The 6,084-nt window shown below is 38.5% G+C and overlaps 1 pseudogene; it reads right to left on the bottom strand.

The window, feature by feature from the left end:
- Positions 1 to 3,849: 3,849 nt before the first annotated feature.
- Positions 3,850 to 3,985, bottom strand: LOC129401201 (small nucleolar RNA U3; annotated as a pseudogene).
- Between the last annotated feature and the right edge of the window lie 2,099 nt (positions 3,986 to 6,084).

The raw sequence follows: 6,084 nt of genomic DNA, 5'->3' as shown, positions 1-6,084 counted from the left end.
TCAACATCCTGGGGATAATCTAGAGTTACACTCTGTGGTTACAATTCTGATGGTCTACACAGCAAGCTAAAGAAAAACGCTTCTAATCTTAACAATCATAGCAGTTAACAGGTGATCTTAAACAAAGTGAGAAGCAGAGAAATTTCACACTGATAATGGAGAAAAACTAAACTTTGAGGAAAAGATGAAATGTTGAAGAACATATAGCAACAGTTGTAATAATTTTAAAATTAATCAGAAGATAGTTATAAATAAAATTATATTGATAATAGGAAAAGAAAGCCCATTAAGAAGCTTCAAAAATAAACAGATTTATAAACCAAGAGGGGAAGTAAAAAGATGAGGATGGGAAGTAATGGGGAGCAAGAGTCAAGGGCCTTGAGCACATCGGTAACGTGAAAGAGTGGAGCTCCATATCCAAACTACAGAGTCAATAACACTGAAAACATGAGATCCAAACTACAACCAACAAAGTTTAATGTGTGCCTGCCTAGGTGGCAGGGTGGTCACAGTAGGGGGAGTGGTTAGGCAGGAGAGAACTTGGGAACACTGGTGGAGAGAAGTTAACATTACTGTAGACATTGTAAGTCTAAAACCCAACTAGCTATATCTTTGTAAATCATGGTTCTTTAATAAAGTGTGTACATTTTTTATATATTACAACAAACCAAAACCATATATTGCCACCAGAAAGATAGTATATGGGTTAAATAGCTTGCCTTGCATGCAGTCAACTTCGGTTAAATCTCCAGGACCACACGTTCTCTGAGCATTGTGAGGTGCAGTCCTTGAGGCACTGAGCAATGCTGGGGTGGCCAAGGTCATTCCCAGTAATTCAAGCAGCATTGCATCCTCGGACACTTTCATTGATCCATAGCCCACTGTCAAGAATCATCTGGAGAGTACTAAAGTCACCAGAACCCCATTTGGGAGCCCCCCGAAATAGGGATACAAAAGAGTTGTAACAGTAACAAGAAGAGAGTCATAAAACAACATGAATTGAAAAGTATGACAGTGGGGGAAAATCAACAAGCAGAACCATATATAATGAATAGATGGATAGAAAGCAATATATGGATCCAAAAGTATTGTATCAATAAGAACAATATATACATTATAGAATTACATGGCTGAGAAGAGAGAATGGGGAGGGTAGAAATGCTATTTTAAGAAATAATAGTTGAGAAAATCCATAATTTGAAGAACACTTAGAGTTCCAAACAAATTCAAACACACAAAAATTATGTACTAAATATAAAATATGTATAATCTTAAAGGGGTTCATATATATGGGAAGCCCTTTAAGATTATCCACAGAATTTATTTTATTATTGAATCACTGTGAGATAGTTACAAGACTTTCATGTTTGAGTGTCAGTTATACTATGATCGAACACCCATCCCTCTACCAGTGCACATTCTCCACCACCAATGTCCCCAGTATTACCCCCTCCCTGTCAAACCCTCCCCCTGCCTCTATGGCAGACAATTTCCCTCATACTCTGTCTCTACTTTGGGGCATTATGGTTTGCAATATTGATACTGAGAGGCTATCACGTTTTGTCCTTTATCTACTTTCAGTTGCACTAACATACACCTAAGAGACCTGGGCCCTATGAAACCAGGATGTGAAAGCTATTCAGGTATCCCAAAGAGGAATCGAAAGAGCTCTGCTTGGAATATCATGTTTCACTCAAGTGAGAGAAGGAATCTAGAGTTCTGACCTCCATCTATGATCAAGAATCAAGGACGCTGTCTTGTTTGCCAAGGCTTCAGAAATCAGATGAGCCGGACACGTAATGCGATTTACTGATGACCGCTGGTCTAGAGCTGTTAACGACTGGTTTCCATGGGACGTCAAAAGAATACATGGCCACCCACCTACAAAATGGTCAGACTTCTTCGTCAAAACCCTAAATTAAAGGTTTGAGGTTCTTCGTGTTCCTGGAGCGAGCGTTGGGCTACACTATTACACATGCAACAAGGACGAATGCAGACGTTACTGGTGCGTGCTCAAGCAAATCGATGAACAACAGGATGAAAAGTGATACAAGTGATCTCCTTTCAGCACACACCTCCCATATCAAATGATTCCTCCAACCATCATTGACTTAGTGATCCTCTCTCTATTCCAGCTGCCTTCTCCCCCAGCCTATGAGACAGGCTTCCAATTATGGACCAATATTCTTGGCCCTTGTATCTACTGTCCTGGGGTGTCAGCCTCATATTGTGTTATTTTATTTTCCACAAATGAGTGCAGTCATTATATGTTTGTCCCTCTTTTACTGAGTCACTTCACTTAGCATGATACTCTCCATGACCATCCACTTATAAGCAAATTTTATAACTTCATCTTACATATTCATAGTATACCATGATGTAGATGTACCAAAGTTTCTTTAACCAGTTGTCTGTTCTCAGGCACTCAGGTTGTTTCCAGATTATGACTATTGTCAACAGTGCTCCAATGAACATACAGATGCAAATGTCATCTCTACTGTGCTTTTTTTGCACCCTCGGGATATATTACCAGAATTCATATTGCAGGGTCATATGGAAGCTCAATTTCTAGTTTTTGAAGGAACGTCCATATTGTTTTCCAAAAAGACTGTGCCATCTCCACAGAATTTTAAACGATGCAGAATGGAAGGGAATGGCATGGAATATTAAGTCATGACAGAAAAGTATTTTTCAGCCCAGTATATTCTACCCTGCCAGAAACTCATTGGAACAAGAAGGAAAGGTTTTATAGATAAACAAAAATTAAGGCACTTTATAAACACCAACTGTACTTGCAAAATAAGTTAGATAAACTCTCATTAAATGAATAGAAATAGCACTTAGTATTACTAAGATACCAAAGTTATGCAATGTGAAATGAGGGTAGAAAAACAAAAAAGGTGACCCATTATAGGTAACGTTAAGGGGGCAGATAGGTCAGGGCTTAAGGCACATCACCTGCCTGCAGGTGGCCCTGGTGCAATCCCTAGCACATGTCCCTAAGCATTTCTAGCTGGAGGTCTTCAAGCACTGCTAGAGGGTCCAGGTGGTCCTCAGCACTGCAGGGCCCAAGCAGCACTGAATCATCAGAACAATCCAAGAATTTCTTAACACTTCTTGGGAGGCCCCTCTCCTATCACAGTCATCCCATTGCTCATTTGCTCGAGCGGGCACCAGTAACGTTTCCATTGTGAGACTTGTTTCTGTTTTTGGCATACGAAATATGCCACGAGAAGCATGCCAGACTCTGCCATGTGGGTGGGATATTCTCGGTAGCTTATCGGGGTCTCTGAGAGGGGCAGAGGAATCAAACCCAGGTGGTCAAGTGCAAGGCAAACATCCTACCCACTGAGCTATCCCTTCATACCCCCTCCTGTATTTTATAAATATAGAACAATTCACACAATAGTCCACAAGTACAGATAATTATATGTATACATGTATAAATTTATATATATTTATAAATTTCAGGACAACTTTAACAAAAATTCTGTGGAAGAAAAACATAAGAAATTATATGAAACTCAAGCATAGCACAACAGGAAGATGTTAAAGTGCAAGGGAAGAAAATAAGAGTAAAAAAATAATGGCAAAACATCAGGAAAACATCTAAAAACTCTATACAATAGCAATAAATACATATTTTTAACAACTACTTTAAATATTAGTAAGATGAAAAGGCATAGACAAACAGAAATAGATTGGCTAACTAGACTAAAAATCGAAATCCAACCTTTATCTGCCTACACGGATAATATCTTGCTTCTCTGACAAGTATAGGCTTAAACTAAAAGACTGGAAAATAATCCTGCATGAAAAGGTCATATTAAAAGGCAGGCATACTTATAATCATATCAGACAGTATCAACTTCCAGGTTTACAAAGGATATTGATATTATATAATTAATGTTTGAGGGTGCTCTACACGATCAGAGAAACTTCTCTAGTAACATACTATAGAAATGATCCCTGAAAGTATAGATTCCTCCGCCCCTCTTGAAGAGCCCGGCAAGCTACCGAGAGTATCTCGCCTGCACAGCAGAGCCAGGCAAGCTACCCGGGGCGTATTCAACATGCCAAAAATAGTAACAAGTCTCACAATGGAGACATTACTGGTGCCCGCTCAAGCAAATCGATGAGCAATGGGATGACAGTGACAGTGACAATGATTGAGGGTTTAACAGTGCAAGAGATTACACTTATTAAAAAATATATATGTGGACACCCCACAGCCTCCACCATATAAATGACTAATCTCGGAAGAAATGCTAAGATGATAGAAATAGACAGGTACACCTGTCTTTGAGCTGAAAACTCTAAGGCCTTCCTCACTCTGCCGAAGCCCTGGCAGCTGCATTCACACGCCACAGCCTCTGCTTTCTAAGCAGTCCAGCTTCACTGCTTCACGACTAATCTTGGGAGAGATGCCAAGTTGACAAAACTCAAAAGCATACAAATCTGTGGGCTAAAAACTCTGGGGCCGTCTCAGAGTAGGGCCAGACAGCTTAGCTTCCCTGCAATTTCCCCGTCTGTATTGCTGGAAGCCCTCCCAGTCACACCCATCTCCCACAGTCTCATGCAACGATCCAACTTCCGAAGAAATCTTGGAAGAGATGCCTCGCCCATGGAAGTCACAGATACTCCAATCTTGGAACTGAAAACTCTGGGACCTCCTTGAGAGGGGCACAGGTCAAGAATCATCCCAGTTGTATAGATCCTGGGGCTCCTGGAATATGTAACCACATACATGAGGTACTTCTAAAGCCCACAATACTGACAGCTCATTAAGAGCACAGCAGATTAGATGGGAAAGAAGCAGAAAAGTTCTCTAAACTCAATAAGCCAAAATGATAACAAATTATTAAAATAATTTGTATTTTAATTTTAAATTATTAAAATAACAAAATAATAATAAACAAAAATAATAATTGGTAACAAACAGCTCAGTAAATCCCTAGACAATGACTTTAAATAAAACTATTGTTACATATAAGAATTTTCACAAACTTTTTTTTACTGAACTATTTTTAATAATTTCACCTACCATTTTGTTGTAGCAAGCAATATAAAATAAATTATTTTATGCCTACTAAAGGGTAGAACTGGGATGTGGGTGGAAAACTGGGGACAGTGATGGAAAAGTCACATTGGTGGTGGGCTTGGTGTTAGAACATTGAACACCTGAAATCATTGTATTATGAACAATTTTTAAACCACAGTGTTTAAATAAAGTCATAATATGTATATATGTGTATGTGTGCTTTCATGTGTTTGTGTATGCACCAAATAAAGGAGCACCAAAATGTAATAAGCAAGTGTTAATATAACTAAGAAATGTGTTGACATTAATGCAATAACAATAAAAAATCATAACATCCCACTACAATGATAAGCAGATTGACTCAGGAGAAAACAAATAAGAAAATAATAGTCCTACATGACTAACTAGAGCAGACAGGCTTGACAGACATCTATAAAAACATTTCACCCAAATATAAATTTACATTAGAACTTATACTTTTTAAAGTAACCACAGAACATTTCAAAAATAGAAGATTTCTGGACACAAAGCAAATTTCAACAAATTTATGAAAGTGAATATATACCAAGTATTTCTTGGTTCATGATGCTATGAAATTAGATATTAACCACAAAAAGAAAGCCAATGCACTAGACAACACATTTTCCATGCAGGAGGCTCCAGGTTCAATCGCTAGAGTTTCATATGTTCTTCAGTGAGTCATCATGAGTGAGCTCCAAGCACCTAGCCAGGAATAGCCCTGGAGCACTTCTAGGTGCATATCCAAAACCAAACAAATAAAAAAAAATATAAACAGACCAAAAAATCTACTGAATGGGGGGCTGGAGCCATAGCATAGCAGGTAGGTCCTGAGCACCGCCAGGAGTAATTCCTGAGTGCACAGTCAGGAGTAATCCCTGTGCATCACCGGGTGTGACACAAAAAGCAAAAAAAAGAGTCTACTGAATGGAAGATTCATACATTTGTATCCATAATACATTTCCCCATAATACATTTATTAATACAAATGTTAATATTCAAAATGTACAAAGAACTAATACAAT

Source organism: Sorex araneus, chromosome 1 (assembly GCF_027595985.1).
Source record: "Sorex araneus isolate mSorAra2 chromosome 1, mSorAra2.pri, whole genome shotgun sequence".
NCBI lineage: Eukaryota > Metazoa > Chordata > Mammalia > Eulipotyphla > Soricidae > Sorex > Sorex araneus.
This window is presented reverse-complemented; position numbering and strand designations above follow the sequence as displayed.